Source organism: Toxotes jaculatrix, chromosome 24 (assembly GCF_017976425.1).
Source record: "Toxotes jaculatrix isolate fToxJac2 chromosome 24, fToxJac2.pri, whole genome shotgun sequence".
Classification (NCBI taxonomy): Eukaryota; Metazoa; Chordata; class Actinopteri; family Toxotidae; genus Toxotes; species Toxotes jaculatrix.
Window position 1 is genome coordinate 10,125,275 of NC_054417.1, and position 20,854 is coordinate 10,146,128.

The 20,854-nt window shown below is 44.3% G+C and overlaps 1 protein-coding gene across 1 annotated transcript in view; it reads right to left on the minus strand.

The window, feature by feature from the left end:
* Positions 1-19,520, minus strand: part of LOC121178119 (beta-1,3-galactosyltransferase 1-like) — a 40,013-nt gene extending 20,493 nt beyond the window's left edge. Inside the window, exon 1 of the mRNA XM_041032643.1 lies at positions 19,461-19,520. The gene's annotated coding sequence lies outside the window, so the exon portion shown is untranslated. The remainder of the gene's footprint in view (positions 1-19,460) is intronic.
* Positions 19,521-20,854: the final 1,334 nt, after the last annotated feature.

The window sequence follows — 20,854 nt, forward strand, 5'->3', positions numbered from 1 at the left end:
GAAAGTGTCCACGCGTGTTGAAAAACATCCACGCGCCTTATCACCTTTACACTGCAGATAAGGAGCCCGGGCCGTGCAGGCGTGGATGTGCGCTTCGCCTTATCACAAACTCCAGGCGAAGGACTCTTAACTCTGACAAACTGCAGGATGACTGTGCTTTGTTGCCTGTTCTTCCTATCACCGTCATCATCTGGATATTCTTTTTACGGCTGGAAGCGGGATACGTTGGAGATAACACGTGTCGCGGGGATTTGAAGTGACTGATTCACTTATTCGTGACAGATATGACCTGTCACCAAAGTTAAGCCGCATTTCTTCCTCCTCCTCAACTTAACACGTTTCCTCTTCACTCACTTATCCCAAGAGCTTGTCCATAATGTTATGTTAATAACATGAATGTCACTGTCATTTGATGGAGAAATGACACACACACACACACACACAAGTGTGAATCTGTAGGTGTTTGATGCTGAATGCCTTTGTGGCTAAAATGAGTGACAATGATGATGCAAAACACATTATCCTGCGGCCGCAGAGGTAATTACGGTTTCTAATGTGGGACCAATTAGCAAGACCCATCAAGCTGTACTGCTTCAAATGTGCAATTAGATTTAATTACATGATAGAAGTATGGCTCATAGCATGAGAGAATGAGACCCAGAATTCGTGCTTATCTCTAAAAAGCTTTCCCTGTCTTTGGCTGCTCGCGAGCTGATGCGCCGGGTTAATATCGGCAAAGTATTCCAGCTCATAAAGAAGGAGGCTCGCTCCATGTTTAGCCACAGTTGGCGTCCGCTCAGACGCAAAATGCATCGGGGGCCTGGGACCAAAAAAATGGAAAGAGTCATTTGGCTCCGAGCGCCGCAGCAGTGTGTGTCGGCAAGCCAGCCAGAACCTGTTCAAAGTTTTTGGACGAGTGTCCTTTCTCTCCATCCGCTGCACCTGCACACTATGACTCACAAGCCAGGGGACATCATTAAAGGTATAGCCTTCGATTCTAATCCAATTCACTTCTTCACAAATCCAGAGAACATCTCCTCACGGTCTGCTAGATGTCTGTTCTGTGTGCAGGTGTTCCTACACAGCCCTGGCTTTTGTAAATGGGAAAACAAACAACCAATCAGCAACAGGGGGGACGCGTTCAGTCTTGGGCGTAGGACAAGGGAAAGAAGAAGAAGTGAAGAGGGGAGATGGAGGGAAAGGGGGCAGTGGGAACGAGAGATGCTAAACCTGGCACATTGTCAAGAAGGGGTAAATGGACTGTGTGTTTTTCTGCTCTAACATTAGCTGATTATCTACAATGGTCACTCAATGTTAAGTTATGTTAAAGTTTAACTTTAACTTTACATGGATCATCAGCTGACTTTTTTTTTTTGTTAAAGCTCGCTTTAACCTTAGTCTGTGAGCATTATATAATGTATGTTGCCATTAAATACATATTTAAGACAATTTATAAGTATAATTGGAGGCCCTAACAAGGGCAGGGCGAGCTTTGAGAATTCAAAGCCCAGCAGCTTGTTAATTGCAGAAACTTCAATACGGAATCCGATTTTTTCCACAACAGCGCGACCCAGCAGTGCAGCAGTGTTCGACATCGACGCAGTCAGCCAGATTTAAATGCAAGAAATCAAAGGCAAGACCGCTGGTCACAAACAACAGCCTCAGCAGTGCTGCTGGAGTTTAACTCGCTGTGCCTTACTTTGTTAATATTTATAGTTTGATCTCAGCTCCTATTTTAAGTTTGTCTTCTCTTCGCTAATGAGATTTGTTCGGCTGATTCTTCATCTGCCGCGCTCGGCGATAACCCGGAGGAGCCATGCAAAAAGGTGAGCAAAATCAGGCCTGGATCTGAACTGAGACGCCATAATGAGCACAATTTCGCAGGCTCCGCTGCAGGAGAGCCTAATGCCCTGTTAGCAACCTGCTGTGTAGTAATGACTGTGCACGTCACTCGCTTGTGTTACTTCCTCAAACATACACACAAACACAGATATGGAGAGATGTACACCCATGTGCAGACAAACAAAAGTGTTTCATTATGCTCTTTTAGCCCAGATACACTAATGGCCAATTATTTCTGATGTTTTTTTTTTTTTTTGTGTGGCCGTGAAGCGAGTGTTTCAGCTGCAAATACCCAGCAGACTCTGTCCTGTGAACTGTGTTGCTTCATGAAGGGTTTGTGTATGGCAGGAAGAATACTCCCGTGGCCAGTGGGAGACGAAGTTCATCCAAAACAGGGCCGGCTTCTCTGCAGAACTGACATTTGTAGGACTTAATAAAGTATAAAGCTATATTTTCTCATTCCCTTTAAATGGGAGCTGGCTTTCACCCTAGTTTTTTTTTTTTTCTGAGCATCTACAGTGCATTGTGTCCTTCAGAAATTTATTATGGTTCTGAAAAGGGGTCTAACTGGGAAACTGCGGTTAGACCCTGTGGCTTTAAAACTCTCCACTAAAAACCAATAATGGTGAAACTGTTTCAGGTTGAGTGCAGGTCAGCTCCAGAGCAGATGGGACCCCCCGTCTGTCTCTTTAGACAACAGCCGCTCGGTGTATGGACAGAGATATATATATATATGAGAACTAAGACAGAGCTGGAGCAGAAAAACTATTCCACTATAAAAGATACAGAACATCATCAACAATCATTTTCAGAGCTATTAACTGTTTAATTGCCACAACAGTAATTAGATAAACGCTTATTTTTCATCTATAAATCAAAGTTTAAATCCATGAGACTGTAACTGTCCATGCATATGGACAGGATGCCAAAATAAATTGACATGAATAGAAAATGATGATCAACTTTGATCAGATCAGAGTGAAGCTTGCTTGTGTGTTTGGCTCATTAGCTGCTGAGGTGTCGCACAGGATGTTTGACTGATCTTTGAACATGTGGCTGCGTCGAGCTGTGGACTAACGTCGTCCTACCGGTGACATCAAAGGGAATATATGAGAGGCTGAGAGGTATGGTACGCCATATTGAGGTGACAGAGCCTCCAACACACACTACCACCATCAAAGTGTCTGTGTGTCAGAGACAGCGAGGAGAAGAAAAAGAATTTCTGACATTTTGCATATGTGTTTTTTGAATCTGCAGCTCGTGCTCTGCCATGTGTGTCTGTGTTCCTGTGATTCAAACGTTATTAAACGAGAAATGTCAATAACACCGCTGTGCCGCTGAGCTTTAAAACAAACCAATCTTAGTTTTCCACTGTCGTTCAGCAAAATCACAGCAAACTGCGGCCGTTCCTCTGCAATTATTTTCCTCTTCCTCTTGCTTTTAAACAGCAGGGACGTATGTAGAGCGGAGGGTGTCGAGGGTGGGCTGCAATTACGATACTCCTGAAGCTCTTTCCCTGATTCTACATGACAATGGAGCAGTAATTAAAACTTTGCCAGAGAGGTGGCAACAGTCAGTGATGCATGGGAGAGGTATCATTTGCATAAGGGGAATTATGTGTTCAAACTATGGCGAGAATCACGGAGGAGACAATAGAGAGGCAATAAAATGACAGAGGACAAAGAGACCGGCATTAAGAGAATCACACCGGCAGCACGAGCTGTGGAACAACAGAAACATAAAGATTTCTTTCTGCTGATATCACAAGAGACTGGGAGCAGAGGGAAGAGAAACACACGAGCGTGTGACCTCAGCCAATAAAAAAAATTTCTTTTGTAAACCCCTGCGACAGTCCCCTGTGACGCCCACCGCTCGCACGGCAGTCTCCTTATTCCCCCATGTGGATGTCACCGCTGTCTGTTTACCCACGCACAAAGAAAGAAAACAAAAAAATCCAGCAGAAGAGGGAGCTTCCCGTGGAGACGCAGCGCCGGGTTAGAGTGACGGCTACACTCTCTTGAACTCCTCTTCTGACTCACTGTGTTACTCAGACAAAAGGCGTTATCACACGCCTGCTCTTTGTCTGGTCTCTGTAATTTCAGCATGTGGGCAGATCTATGTCATTTTTGCATTTGTGCAAAAAAAAACAAACAAATAAATTAAAAATGCAATAATGATCTTCTGTGAGTTCAAATAGCAAAACCACTTGGCAGTCCATCATACACTTCATTTCTTTCAGAACCTTTTGCACCGCTGATGGATTCAACACGATTCCTTCTAACTTATAAATTAGCTGAACATTTAAAGACAGCAAGTGTCACACACACTGTCTTGTTAGAGCACTTGAACGACAATGTCGACCTCGTGCTTTGGGTGAAATGAAACGGAAAATGAACAAAGCCTTCGCGGAAAACGTCTTAATGACTCTTAATTATCTTTGGTGCCAAGCGATACGCCACTCGTGTAGGGCACACTAATCCCTCTTTTGCTAACTACATATATAGAAGAAATGTCTTTATCGACAAACTCGGTGAGGGGAATTTTGAAATCCTTCTGCAGGTATGAATAAGAAATGCTGAAGACAATAAGTTCACTCCCACACACTGATCTGTTTATCTAAAGGCCCAGTGAAATGAAAAATGCCCTTTGTTCGTTGTCTCTGCACGAAGATGTTGTACTGAATGCCAAAAATATGTCTGTAATCTGATCTTTGGGGTGATCAATGTGTGAAAATTGCAATTAAAAAAAAAAAAAAAAATCATATTTAACATCTCTAATCAGCAGCAGCTGTTCCCACTGCTAAAACTTTAACTATCCAGGAGGAGAGCTGATGACCTTTCTACTCCGTGTCTATTTTCCCACCAGCTTTTAAAGTTTAGAAACCAACTTCATCCATCAACCAATCAGGATCTGGGATCTGACTCTAAAGCTGATGACGGTTATTTGTTATTTGCTTTTGTTGCCAGGACGCTGTCAATCAAATGTGATGAAACCACGCCTCCAAGCTAATCAGCTCAGTCTTTAACAGTTAAACAATAAATATATCAATTCAAGTCAAAGTTTTGAAAAGCTGCAAGTTCTCCTTCCTTCGAGACAACAGCCAATCAAATCTTTGCATAACAATGTTCAATTATAGGCAGACGGTGACGCTAACTAACAGCCACACAGCTAACGCTACAGTGCAACAACACCCTTTCCTGCTAAAGTCTCCATCTCATCCAGCGTGAACACGTGTCTTGTCCTGTCGAACGAGCCTCCAAACAAACCTTCAGCAGGGAAAAGTGCACAGCTAATGTCAGCTTGCGGGGCTAATTAGCCAATTAGCTGCTCAGCTGCAGCACATTAAACAGCATGCGAACGTTCCGGTAAGTGTCACTTTGGTCCACTCAGATGCCGGTGTGCTCCTCACTCTTTCAACGCCACTAATAACACACTGTCTGCCCACTTTGTCTGTCATTCTCCTGCCAGGGCTCAGCCTAGCTAGCTGCTGTCAATCAAACGCAAGACATCGACACGCCCCCCCCCCCCCCCCGCCCTCCTCCAGCCACCGAGAGCAACAGGGAACACACAGGATGCTTTCCCTTTCCTTTTCAAAATAAAAAGAAATAATTAAAATAAGATAAATAACACTAAAATACCCTGACATTATTTTTAAATAAATGTTACTTTATTTAAAAATTTTTCACGCCACCTGTTCTACCTTGGCTTTCTTGCACTTAGCTACACCCACACAGGTGATGTCACTTATTCTGGCTGATTAGATCGCTTCTCAGGACAGGTGTTTTCACTTATGCTTGCTAATTAGACCCATGCTCAGGTCGAAGTCTGTACGTGAATAAGAACGATAACATGTAACTCGGCCCATTTCAACAGGTTCACAAGATATAAGACAGTTTGACATGGCACAGAATGAAAGGTAAAAAAATAATAATAATAATAAAATGAAAGATTTTGTGCTCACTGTCACGCTTTCATGGCTCACTGGGTCATTTAAATAGAGCAGAGTCGTCGTTAATCACGTTATTTACACCTGTGACTTTCCTACGGTGACAACTCAGACAGTCTGCAGTGTGAGAATCCAGAGCGAACTAATCAGTAAGAGTCAGTGAAAACACCTGTGTGGGACGCATTTTTATGAACTCATCTCTAAGTGGGAGTTAATAATCTAACACAAAGTGGCGAAAGGAAATTACATACGCGTCATCGTCAAAGATGACGGGCGCTGCCTTGACAGCAGGCTTTACCTCCGAAGGGGGGAGGAGAGGGGGGAGGGGGGGCGTGAGAAAAACCACTTTTCAAATCCTCATCAGCGCCTGACTCATTAAAGGCTTACATGACCCTTGCTGTAAAACAGTATATGTTACATGAGCGCGAAGTGTGTCCTGCAGAGCCGGCGTTAAATTACACAGGCGTAGGAAGGCAGGTCATTACACTGTATGGCAGATCATTTTCACTTCTATTCAGCCAGGCTTGTTTTACTCCCTCCTCTCATTTCATGCACAATAACCCTCTTAGATGAAGGGGCTTATAGCTGGAGTGATACAACGCATGAACTCTTACTGAATATTTTATAGCATTTCCATATTAAATTTTTAATTACATTTTAAATGGGCTGATATTTAGAGATTCTTTTAAACCACTTACATCAGAAGGTTGTAATATGATCTGTAGGTTGATTTTATTCAAGTTATTTTTGTGCAAATATCTTTACCAGAAGCCTTTCGGGAGATTTGTTCATGACATAGATTTAAACACATGTTTACACTGCTCTGGGCTGTTATCTGAGTTCAAAGATATGTTAGAGGATTTTCAGTGCTCCACTATGGAGAAATAATTATTGAGTGGGTGTTAATTATGCTTAAGTAGTTAATGGCTTTATATGAAATTCATTTTAGACTAATTGTACTTTCACAGCCCGTCACGAAAACATTTTTTCGCATTGGATCAGCAAGAAAAATGGACGTTTTTTTCTTATCGCCACCACGTGTAACCCTCCTTTCCCCGGCTTTGTCGGCGCCTTCTGATCGCTATCACACCTCCAAGCAGGTCCTCTGCAAATATTCAACGCCCAAGACCAACCGCGGCATAGTATCAGCCTCCCTCCCAGACAGCTGCTGTCCAGATACACGTGCACGGCCTCAATTTACCGGGGAATCTATTCATCTTTCCCTGTCTGCCATGTACATTTCATAAGTGTTATCGTGTTTGGCGTGGCATTAAGTCGCCCTTGAACGGAGCGGCCATTTTTTTGGAGCCCATTTATTTTCTGCTGAAATGGTATGTCATTACATTCTTCTCATCCAATTAAGGCAGGGACGGGCAGAGAGTGGGTGAGGGGATATAAACAGAAAGAAGGGGAATGAATGAATGAATGAATGACTGGATTTATTTTTGTTCGCGGTCATTTACAAGACCCATTAATCATCAAGAAAGCAAAACGTTTGTCACGTTCATCGGCACGTAGAAGGGTATCTGCAAGTACAGAGGAGACGCACTTCTCTCCACCGAGGTATAGGGCGGGGTGTGATATGGAGATAGCTGACTAATGCCTCGGAGCTGAAGGTCACACATGCACGCATCGATCACAGCCAGGAAAACTGAGAGGGGGAGACTTGTCTTGATTTTCTGGAAATGTCAGCTCTTGCTGATCCACGCCAGTAACACTCTCTGACTTGAACTAAGGGAGCTGGAACAAGTGTGCGAGTTAGAAAGAAGGAAAAAAGAAGAGAAGAGAGAATGGAGAGGGGTAGGGGATCCTACACACCCCCCTCCCTCACGCTTTGATACCGAGCTCTGTCCTTGAGCTTGCCGCCAGCAGAGGGTCCCATGGTAACCTACTGGGAGGCTGGATCACTGAAGCATCCGCAAGCCACAGGGTGGGGAGAGCAACCCTGCATAACAGCAAGCAGCATTAAAAAGGTAAAACCGGTTCTGGCCACGTACTTAAAAGGGCTCTGTACTGTTACAGTACCACACACACACACACACACAGACACCTACCTGCTGCAAGTCATGCTGCCAGCACACATCACAGCCACCCCCACATCCACACGCCGAAACGCACCACCTTTAACAAATCAGAGTCTCTCTGATCTCTCATCTCTGCATGTACAACATCAATCTCTCCCCTGGTGGATTTATGTCAAAGCAGAACACCAGGATAGTCGAAATAATATAAAGTTAGTATGATAACTCCTCTGCATCTCACACACACACACACACACAAACAAACGTTTTAACAGTGCTTGTTGCCGTTCCACTGTTACAACACTCTGTCCACCTGCTGCTTTTGGACGTGACTCAAAACTGATTTTGGGGGGGTTTTTGTTTTGTTCGCTGCGCTGTCACTCAGCTGCACTCTACCCTTTACTGGAAATATGCCAAGTTGTAGCAAATCTCCATTCGCACCTGCCTGGACAGCATCCATTTAACTTAACTGATGAGTGTTTCTGTATTGTTTCTTCTTACATTCATTGTGTGCGAATAGAAGCTGCGAAAACTTTAAAGGCTCCAAAAGGAAAATCTGCCAACGCGTACAAGGCCGCTCTTTTCTGTGCACGCTGTCAGGTGGAAACTTTGTATTTGGAAAATGTCAGCTTTTGAGAGGCAGCCTTGTTTCCAGCCTTGAGCGCCATGTACCTTTGACTCAGCCGGCGGGTTCTGAAAAACGCTTTGAAAAGACCAAAGCTGTATAAATTTCTCAAACAAGAACAGCAACGGTCATTAAGTCAAGAACGGAGCTGAAATCGCCGTCTTTTCTGTCCCTTCCTGATACGTAAAAGTATCAGGAAGCTATGAGGTTTTGACTCTCACCTCTCTCTGTGCGGCAGGCTTCATGTGCACCTCATGCTTTTGCCAATATTATACTCAAGTAAAGGATCATGCCAAGGTGAGAAAAACTCACTGTCTCTTCCCTCCTCCTCCCCTACACTCTGGATCCTCTGACTTTCAGTCCTTCCTGGCAGGTGGGGCTCTGGAGTCCCCTTTTGTCATTTCCTCTTCAATTATAGCCACCTTCGCGACGGGGCCCCCCTCCCCGCCCCCCACCGCACTGCGCATTTTCAGGCGTCCCTTGAAAGACAAACCTCTTCTCCAGGCAAGAGCACATACATTCAGTTTACAGAGCGATCAAACAGTCCCGACACCTTGATAAGCTCTCCCTCCCTGTCTGAGTCCTCCCCTATCTTCCTGGACAAGCTGTTAGTAATGAGAGTGGGTCTGAGCCAAGCCGGTTGGCTGTGTAATCCCTTTCATAATGCCCTTCTCTGAAGGGCCAGGGGTCATAAATAAACAACAGAGCGGACGGCGGCGCAGCGTCACAGTCGGCTGGGAGGCAGATTGTAAATTGGTCTTGCCCTGGAGCAAGGGTGGGGGTTACGCCGCTGATGACTGAGAGGGTCACACACTGCCATGGTGTGACTGCTGCAGACACTTATTATGCTGAAGGTGTGATGGGTGGAAGAGAGGAGAGAGTGCTGAATAGCAGAGCTGTCTAGGGGTTGTGTTGGCTGCTGGACCTTGTGATGATAGCGAGCTCCCGTGGGGAGACGGGGGACCTAGAAACAGAGTCCCACTGCAGATGTACTCTTTGAGTGTGTGTGTTAGCGCATTGCTGGATGTGCACGTGAGGCTGCGTCGTCTGTGTGTGTTCGTGCACGTCCCCCCGTTGTCAGTCCGTCGGCTGCGGGCGTCTCTCCTCCTGTGAGCTGCGAGACGAGCGGCTAGGTGCACATTTGCAAGTCCCTGCAAGGTCAGAGTGGACCTCGTTGCTCCGAGTCAAAATGGAGGACAGGAAGGAGGCAGGTAGGTGGGTATGTGGGGGTGGGAGGAGAGTCATCATTGTCTCTGTGGGGGGGGGGGGGGGGGGGGGGGGGGGTGGAGGGGGGCAGCCCTGGGGACCTGAGCCCTTGTTGAGTCCTTGAACTCCTCTCTTTTGTGGCTGCTCACAAACACTGCATTTCTGCAACACAGTGCTACAGAGGGGGAAAACTGCAGGGGAGGAGGAGGAGGAGGAGGACACAGCGTTTCCATGAATGATATGTTATGTGCTCTTATACCATAACAGCTTGAGCTATTGTGAAAGGGGGCAACTATAACTGTGACAAGTGAATTTCATTCTCAGGTATATTAAGCACCTATCCATCTATCAAGCGCTGGTTATGCTATCCCCAGACAGCCACTATAGCTCAGCCCAGCAGCTGTCTGAGTCCAGCTCGCCTGGTTACTGGACTCAACATAAAGGACGTGTCACACTACAGCTTGGTTTATATTTATTAAATGTTATTTGCTGAGGTTTTTTTTTGTTTTCTCTCACTGTAAACTGAGCATATATATTATGGACATGACCTCTGACATTTTCTAAAATGATTTTATAACATTTAATTAAACCAAGTGATCACAGAAACAGCCCAACATGTAACAGATACCAGACGTCAGGAGAGGCTAACTTAGCTACACACTGTCTTCTAGGACAACAGTCTCTGATCGGTGGAAGCCTGAGGCCGATCTGTTTCCAGTCTGCTCTGAAATTACTGCAAGAAAAAGTGTTACTTCCACTAAAGGTGTGCATGCACATGCCTGCCGCAACCCACAGCTGTGCCATAACATGGCCCCCTTTACGCTGAAATAAGCTCTACAATTACTTTTACATAACATACCACCGACACAAAGTACTTAGTATGCTAGGCAGCCCACTTTGAGCCACCAGAGATGGCTTACAAAGCCTGCACTCCCACGGATAGGAGTGGAGAGTAAGCATGTGTGGCAGAGTGCTTACGTCCAGAGAAACAGTTGAGGACAGAACTCTGAAAGTTTAGTGCTGTCTTTTCCAGTTCAGTCGAAAGCAGCAGAACAGAAAAATGTTCCAAAATGTAAAAGTGAATGTCGACATGTTTACCGAGACGCAGCGGTGAAACTGAAACTCACAGATGAACATGGAGGGAAAAGTCAAGGAGATGCACACACACACACAAACACACACGTGCTTGCAATCTACTACGCACCCAGCATTTTTCTTTCTTTGTCATTCTCTTCATCTTTTTTACTTCATTTCCACTGCGCTGTCTTTCTCCCTCTGCTCTATTCTCTTGCTCCCTTTTAACTTCCTCTCTTCCCCTCGCTTTCCAAAAACACGGAGGGGGAAAAAAAAAAAAAGAAAAATGACCCAGTTGATAAAGGCGGACGTGATAAATGGCCATCGAAAATTCTGCCTTTTGAACCTAGTTCTAATTTTATGCGGCATCAAAACACTATTGTGCCAAAGTCCGAAGCCCCCACATCGGAGCAAAGGCATTGCAGTGCATAAAAGCCCCCTTATGAAGTGTACTGTCAGTGTGTGGAGGGAGGGCCTATTCATCTACACAGAGTTTAGCTTTATCAAAGTCATGCATGGTTAAGAGTATGCAATCGCTCATTGAATACACAAAAGACTAAAGGATTTGGGTGAGGAGGAGAAAGCCTCACAGTCCACACACTCCGGCTCACTCCTAACATCAAACACACTGTTCAAAGACGCAGTGTGCTGCTGTGCGCGTGTGGAAACACCTCCAGGAAAACGGGAAGAGGAGGGAGTGGAAGAGAGAAAACGGGGGGGGGGGGGGGCGGGTAAATGGTCAAAGCACAAGTGGGCAAAGCAGGTTTACCATGCGGGAGGAGCAGAGAATGTAAAATGCTCCGGCTGTTCACTGACGGTAGCTGCGCCCGCGCGTCTCTCTTTGGAACAACGTTTTCATTTTCAAACGCTTTTACCTTGATAACTTGTCATCAGTGGTCAACTTCAAACATCGCCCCCCCCCAAAGGATGCATGGTTTCATTCAAAACCCACAATACAATAATGGCAACAGAGCAAGGAACCTGCTGCCAGTTTGTTTTCAGGTAAGCAGTCCAAAAAAAAAAAAAAGACAATGGAGACTATAAAACCACAAGGGTTTGTCCCTTTGGAAGATCTGAACCTCACAAGCATGACAAAACATCATCAGCAGCAAATTTCATGGACATCTGGCCAGTAGTTGAAGACTCTCACCTTGGACCAAAGTGTTGGTTGGCAGGTAAATTCGACTTGACAACGGTGTTAGAGAAAAGGTCAGGTGATCAACACAATCATTAGGAATGGTCCTTTAGGGACCCGAGACAATCAATAGCCAATTTAATGTCAATCAGGCAAGTAGTTGTCGAGGTGCTAGACAAAGGTGCTGGACAGATCAAGGGACCGCTGAGCCCACATCGCTGGGTTATGCTTGAAACGGAATAATTGGCAGGACGTGCCGCCTGAGCACGCTGAAAGGTAAACGTGTTAACAGCTCTGTGCACCTGGCAATACATCACAGCTTTTCACTACGTCCTGGCAATATATGATAATAATTCCTAACGATATAATCAATTATATTAACGTGACCTGGACCCAGATAAGAGGCAGAAGATGGATGAATGGATTAAACAATGAAAAATGACTTATTCATTAAAGCTGAGTGAATGGGCTTGGTAGCTTCTGTAGCTAGCAGCAGTAAGAGTGTTTGCTACAGGTCTCGTGGTGCTGACTGAAAGTCCACCAAAAAAAAAAAAAAAAGAGAAGAAAAGCTAAACAGCCTCTGGCAGCACAATCCACTGTCACTACAATCCCACCTCTGGGTTATAGGTGTGTGATGTCTCCTACAAGCCTGCAATCGGATCCAAAAACATGTTGGAACTAACATTACTGCCAACAACAGGTTTAAGGTTTAAGACTTTTCAGTCTCCTCTAAGATATCTTTTTAGACTTTTTTCAAAAACGTGCACACGTCCCGTCAAAGGTGAGGTGAAAACCCTGCCATCTTCGAAAGGAGCGAAGGTGGAGGAAGGCACTTGCTGCTGAAGCACGCTGACGCCTTCAGGCCCACGGGATGAGGAGGAAAACAAACAAATAAAACCTCCATTCTATTTAATTCTATCTCTGTCTCAGCGTCCAGTGTTTCACGTCTTAAAATTGTGACAACAGAAAGTGGGAACCAGCAAAGGAGAAGCGTTTAAAGCTGCAGACGGCTCATGCTGGTGACTGCTTATGGACTCCTCACAGGGATGTGTCAGCCAAAAACTTTAAATTAGCAACAAAGTGAAATATAGCTCAGAGAGGGGTGGGAGATTCACTCCACCGATTTCAAAACAAAAGCACTTCACTTTAACCTTCACTTTAAATGAAACCTTCATTTGTCAAGAGATGCTCTGACTGGCAAAGACAGACAGAGCATCTCTGCTCAAGTGGATATGCATTACCACTAAACAAAACACAAAAAACAGTGCTCCAACGCTGCACTGTGCTAAGCCGGGGTTCAAAGGCTGGTGTAGGCACTATTTGCTGCGGCTCTCTAGGATATTAACCTGGCAAACAGGAAGTGACCACGGTTTGACTCCTGGGGGTAATCAGAAGACTCACCCAGCTCCACTTCGCAGTCCAGGTTAAACGCCGCCGCCCGTAAAACCCTGTGAGCTGAGGTGGATACCGCCTCTACAGAGCCAGGTTAAGAGCAGACTCGCTGATTGATCGCATTGATATTTGAAAGGTTCTGCTTTTGATTTGTTTAACCTGATCAGAGTGAGATGAGGACATTGACACAGAGTAAGCAGCAGCCGGGAGAAAGAAGAGGTTATTTGCTCTGTACTCTTTAGCCTCCCGCTACAGTCGTGAACGGCGTGGGTGGAAATTAAAAATACCACTCCTCTAAGTTCCTTCCTGACTCCCATGGAACCATGAAGGACTGGCCGCTAATATTAGCCACAGCCACTTGCTTCTTTACTACAACAATAACACAAGTGTGTAGAAGCTGCTGATGAAAGTAAACTACAATCACCACCTCATGGCTGTCTGTCCAGGCTCGTGACCTTGACCTTTGACCACCAAAATCTGATCGGTTCATGCTTGAACCAAGACTCCACTGTCTGAGGAGAATGAAAGGCCTTGTATCAAGTCAGTCCAGTCAGTTCCACTGTACATGGTAATACTTATATCAGCTCATAGCTGGATACCATCAGACTATGCTATAATGTTTACATGGGTCCTGATCTGTTTGCCTTGTTTGCTTAATGACACTGGGCTATTGATGGAAATGTATTAATGCAGTAGACACACAGTGAGGCTACACTGGGTGACGGGCAGTTTAGCTTCTGATGCCATCAGAACTGTCCTTCTGCTGCAAAACCGCCACCCATCAACAAGTTAAATGAAGGCCTAATTTGCATTTACTACTTGACCCCGGGGTGATCTTCAGCCTGGTCGATCCCAGCTTGTACATCAGCAGAGAGAGAGGGAGAGAGAGAGAGAGAGAGAGAGAGAGAGAGAGAGAGAGAGGGAATGCTGCAGGTGAGGTCCTGTGGGGAGGCTGCTGTGATTCACGTGTCAGCCAAAGACAAATAACCCGAGCTTGAATTAATCATCCTTTCATCCTACAGAGCACTTACTTGAACCCAGACACACATTGTAAATCAACTCGCGCGTGGCCAGAAGAAAAAAAAAAAAAAAAAAAAACAAAAAAAAAAAACTGCAAGATACGACCACAGTACCTCTGACTTCTGTTCTTCGAGCCGGTGAGACGTTATTGTTTGAATCGGGAGCCTCTTGCTGCTCACCAATTGAATCCCCACCATAGTTTCATTTAATCTGACAAGTATAATCTTCTGAGATTGCCCTTTCCCGCTGTGATGTTTGGAAAGCTTATAAAAGACTCACTTCATTGATCTGAAGGCACTTTAAGAGGCCTTATTGTTGTTCCCATGCCATAATCACAAATAGACCCTTTGAAATGGAATAATACCAAACAATGCCAGTCACTGAGCGAGTCAAGCATGTAATAAAGGCCTAATAGTTTTATCATTGCTTTGAAATTGTGCAGTCCATCTGTGGGTGTGTGTGTGTGTGTGTGTGTGTGTGTTGCTGTCTTCTTGTCTGTAAATCTGCCAGCAGTTCAAGTACAGCTTGTTTATAATGGAAGCACAGAAGCTGCCATTGTTGAGGCAGTACAGGCTGAAATAAGAGAATGTTGTATATGGAAAATACAATCAACTCTTCTATCTTTGGGGATAAATTACTATTTTCATTGACAACCAGAGCCGTTAGGTCGAATTCATACGGTCTGAGGGATGCACCTGGTCCAAACACACACACACACACACACACTCTCCCATCAGCCCTTCACCTTTAAAATGGATTCTCCCCTGAGGCCAGAATTTGGGTTTACGATCCTAATGGCTCACAATAATTCAACCGTGATTGATCGGCGAAATCGACTAATGAATTCCAACTTCTGTGCGAAGACGGAGACATTCATCTCTCTGAGGCTTCTTCACGACTGTATTAAGCATTGTGCTGCCTGATATCTCGCGCGAGCAGTCAAATAACTCACTGCCATCAGCCCGGGCCCGAGGCCGATATCTCACTGCGGTTGGGCCCGCAGTTTACGCTGAACACACAGAGTTGGGGGGGAGCCCACGCGTGACAAACTGCACCCGGCGTTCGCACTTCATTTGGGGACAGCCGCTCGGCGCAAGGACAGCCGGGGGTAGATGTATGAGTCGGTGGTGTAATGTATTCATAGGGAAAGAAAAAAAAAAAAAAAAAAAAAGATGAAGAAATCGGTCCTGAAACGTGATAAAGTGCCTACTGAGGTGTCTTTGATAAATTATGATGAAGCTATGCAAACAGCGCCTGCAGCTGGGTCTCCAGCGTGTACTGTTCAATTAGCCCGTCACAGCGGTGGTAGGCTAACAACTTAAACTGGGTGAACAATGAATCCATCTATTACTGAAATTCATACTCATTTGATGTGCAGCATTGTGACGAAATCAAAAGGAATAAATTCTGATGCTAATATTAGTCCGTAATCTAAAGTCAATGCTTTTTGAATGGGAACTTTATTAACACGCTCATTAACAAGCCGAGCAGGAAGGAGGAGATCCTCATTTTTTTTTTTTCCACACACTGAGAACAAGCCTCACAAAGGAAGCTAAATTATGTTAGCATATTAGACTCTTATATCTGGATCTGTGTCACACAGTTACTTCACTAAAAGCTACTACAGTGTGTACTGGATATGATTCATCACAGTGTCTCTGCGTAGCTTCTTTTACAGTAACCAGATAAGAGAAAAAGGACTCAAATCCTCCGACTTGTCAGAAAAAACGATCTCATGGGTTGATTGAATATTTCAAGAAAGTGCATTTTACAAATGAAAGTACTGGATAAAGTGCCACAGAAATGGACTTCCCTATAACTGCTGGGACATATTCATCCAGAAATCACTGTGGACCACCCCCGAAGGTCCAGCAATACATTTAAACCTTTTCACTAAATATGTCCTAGTGAGTTTGTGCATGAATCAGTCATGCATTCAGATTAAACATTCATGTAGCATAGTGCAACTTGTGCCACCTCTTTGTAGAGCGTGATTAGCTGCAGCTTTGAAGCCCAATTTTAGAAAACAAGCCACTGCAAGAAAAAAAAAAAATCACTATCAGCCACTGGAAGCAGATGGGTTTCCATCCTCACTGAGAATCTGTTGAACTTCAATCATGTTACTGCCAGTGAATAGAATTTTATCTTAAAGCTTCCCTCATTGATGGGTTTAGAAACTGGGATTTCACTGTGATTAGCTGGAAACACAGCGTGTTTGGCTGCAGAGCCGCCGCAATTAAAAATGACATCATGTTAAAATACTCTTCAAGGCTAGAAAATGCAAATTATATGCAGATTAGTAACATGATTCATGTATTAATTTGGCATGCTGAGTGGTGATTAGGTGAGTGGGAGTAAGCAGCAGTCACTAATGCTCAGCAATGGCTAATAACAGTATGGTGAGGAGAAGCGAAAGCCAGCAATTTCCTTCATTTACTCAGTGTGAGAGAGGTGACCTTTCCAACACAGTCCCCTGCCTGTGGCGCCAAGGAAGTACGCATATGAGGGGGATTTGAACTTTAGCTTGCATGGAGCATCTGACATATGTATGCTAACTGTTTGTGTCTCTGTGGGCTTTTTTTCGCAGACACCGGCAGGTCACTGGGAAGGAAAGACAGAGGGAAGAGAGCTGTTCTTCGAGTCTCAGTTAAAGACGCAGTATCCAGATTTTCCTTTAATGCCAGAGAATATCACCGCTGGACCTACTCTACCTGCGAAAGCTGTTCTATTATGTCTCCATAGCTCTACAAAGACACTACAACCTGGGAGCAAAGGGTTTGAATGAGGTAGGCAGGAGACAAAAGATGCTATGGAGTTGCATTGAGGGAAATGACCCATACGACAGCCCAAGGACAGGATATTTTGGTCTCTGCTGCATCAGTCATGACCTTTCTTTTTCTATTATTTAAGGGCACTGTTAGCCTCTTTAATGTTCCCACAGTGCTCAGCTGTAGTACCATGTGACCCTCGTGACCCAGTTACAAATATGTCTATAAACTGTAACAGTTAAAGAGACATAAAACAGTGTACCTGCATCAGATTAAACTACCACAGTAACTATTTACATCCTGCACTTTACCTTACATTCAAAAAATCATTGCCGTACGACACATGACCGGAGCTAACAGCAAGCCCAATCACCTGAGGCCCCACCGCAACACAGCAGCACCCTGACCCCGAAAGACCAATAAAATATGTCCATTTTTGGCCTGACTCTGGTCCTAGGCTGGGTCTTTGTTGCTGGAGATTTCTCGCTTATAGCAGCTCATAAGTCATTCATATATAACAGTCACACGCTGTGAAAATAAGAGGAAAAAAAAAAAATGACATTTTAATTAACTAACTACAGAGGGGGGATTGGGTCTCACTTAATGCACGGGAGTTAAACAATGCAGAGTGGTTCACCTCAACTGAGAAAAGGCAATAAAAGCCCCGATTGGACACAGCTTCTAACCAACAAAACCACACGACACTCAATGAACAAAAAAAAAAAAGAAAAAGCCACTGAAAACATCCCTTGTTTGTGAAAACAGTAACTAACTTAACTTCATCGAAATCCCAATGTGGACTCTTAAAAGACACATTCTGGAAACTCGAGAAAATCCCGACCAGGCTTGTGTCAATCTCCACGTTCCCTCCAGGCTCTGTCTGCTCTGAGAAAGCTCACAGACGTGACAGGGGGATTGTAGAATCTTTTCTCCAAACAAGCCTGGCACACTCATAACTACCACAACAATAGAGCATATGATAAAATACTAGTTACTGACCAATGATTCAGTCTAATCAGTCTCTCAGGTACAGTGTGCTGGCTACGACAGGCGGCTCATGCTAAAATGAAAAACATGAGAAAGCTGAGCCTGTTTAAAATGCAATAAATGAAAAACATCCATTCATTTAGCATCTTGCACTCAAACTGCACACAACAAAGGGATAAACAGCGCAAACATTAGCATTCCTAAGCTGCTGCAGTGTGGGGATAAAGTCCTTGTTTCAGAACCAGAAAAAACTTTATTGATCCCTGCAGGGAAATTTGCTTAATTGCTTATTTTATAATCGGGATGTCATCTGTCAACATAAATCCAGGCTAATGACAACAGCTTTGCTGTGCACTCGACTGTATTGGCATTTAAAATGAGCGATCACAGAGAAAGTTTGCAGGCAACTAAAAGGTTGCCTCAACTTTACGGGGCGCTCAGCGGGTCGACCCTCCCTGGGTTCGCATCATCGCTTTGTAAAAGCTGTTCACGACCGAAACACGAATTTAAGATTTACTGCACACACCACTGTGTTGGTTGTAGTTTCATTTCAAAAACGTAACACTGCCATATTTTTTTCGCCAACAATCCGCACTCAATAATCCATAACGACCGGGGAAACGTGTTTCTAGAAATTTTTGCAAATTTATTCAAATCAAAAACTAAAAATTCTCGTTTACCAAAATGTTCAGACCCTTGAGTCAGTGCTCTGTAGAAGCCCCTCTGGCAGCAATTACTTTGCACACCTGGATTTAGGCAGTTTATCCCTTCAGATTGGATGGGAAGCGTCTGTCAACTGCCATCTTCAGGCCTCTCCACAGATGCTCTATGGGGTTTAAGTCTGGGCTTTGTCTGGGCCACTCAAGGACAGTCAGAGACATGTCCTGAGGCGACTCCAGCATTGGGATGCAAGTTTGACTGTCGCCCTGGTCTCAGGTCTGGAGCAGGTTTACTTTTGTGAACGACAGATTATCGTGTGCAGACTGATGGCCAAAAAAAAAAAAAAGACTAGAAAACCACATCTTCAACTCTTCCATCACTTCAAGCTGAAATAAAACCAAAACAAAAACATGCGAGCGACAGGAAAGAAGCCGGCACCATACACCACATTTTCTCTTCAATAATTAATTTCATAATTCCTTTTGATGACAAAGGGGAACACAGGAGACTTAAACGCATGCAAGGGTGATAAAGCCTCTGCTTCATTAAGCAGCAAGATTGAAGCAGTGAACCTCAGAGGCAACAATAACTTTTATTCAGGCCCTGTGTTTCACTTCTCCATCTCCTCTGGCTTTCTTCCAGCAGAGAAAGCTCTGTGAAATACAGGACCGCTGCGTCTGCCTATTATGAAAGGCCTTTTAAAACCAGAAATAGGCTACATCCCTGACTGAGCGGCGATTTGACAAATAGACAGGAAGCTGAGGTCAGTGTAGCATCCCGTTACCTGACACAGCTGGCTCTCGTCCAACGCAATATGGGCTCTGCCTCTTCATAGCATCTCTGTGAAGAAGAAAAAAAGAGAGAGAGAGAGACCGGTCAGGGAAACTGATATGAGACTTGAAGAAAGAAAGGATATTGGAAAAGGGAAAGAGGAGATTAGATGATAGTGTGAAGATGCAAGAGGAATGTGTGGCTTTAAGACTTTTGAGACCAACTCTGAGGAAAAAAAAAAAAAAAACTGAGGCTAAGACGTCACAGTCAATCTGTAAAAAAAAAAAAATAAAGGTTCAATCAGAGAATTAAACCATGAATCTGTTTTATATGTTATCGAGCAGCATATACACATATCCTCTCCTTCATCACTGCAATAAGGTTCAAATCGATCTTGACACAGAGCATGAGGGAAGTTTTGAGAGTCATCAGCCTGTGATTCATTAGTATTCTGCAGCCGCTCCCGCCGCCGCCGCCACCTCCTAACTATAGCAACAAACAGGCGGGGAAGGTGGAGGGATCTATTGATGTATGCTCTTTCATGAGAACTTATCATTCAAGACCCACTTAACGCCCAGAAAAAAAAAGGTCAAATGAAATTCTCTCATATCAAATTGAGTTTTTCACTTGATTAATAAGCTTCCGTGGCGGACGCCGCGCCTACACGCGCCGAATTTCCAAACAGTTTCTGGTTTCCGTTCACCTTGAGGATGGCACGGAGCTCAGATAACAACCCGGTCTAATTAAAATATTCCAAAACCGAAAATATTTCAATTAAGGGACTTGGCACAATCAAGATGATTCTGCATGTTTTCACTGTGAGTCTAAACTCTGACTGGTGATGGCACTGGTGTGAGAGGTCACAACATTTTTGATTCCTTTGTGGGGGGGGGTTTTTGAGAGCACCATCTAGTGTGTCCATTTTTAAAATAAGGAAATCCTGCACAGTAAAATCAGTGCAACATATACTAAGAGTCTCCAGCCATGCCAGCAGCTCCATGAGCCTGTTACGTACATTAAAATGTGCAAATTTTAAACAAGTTTCCTGAAAATCATCCCAAAAAAAAAAAGCCAATTTATGCACATTTTCATCCACTAATGTTACGTATGTATATCTTAGAAGCTGTGGCATCAAGATAAACAGTGGTAGGGGTTTATAATGAGCAACAGTCTGACCTCACACAAACTCATTTGTGTGTGGAGTTTAAGACAACACGCTTCATGTACATCATGATTTATTTGCTAAGTCTGTTTGTGTTGTGCTTTGTTGCTTTTTTTTTTTTTTTTTTTAAATCAATACACCAGCTTTTCCCCCCTCAGCCAAGCATAAAAACCTCTTTGCAATAATTCGACTTTTATCCAATTCCCAGCGTCTAATTCCACTTTTCTTATGCTCAAATTGACAGT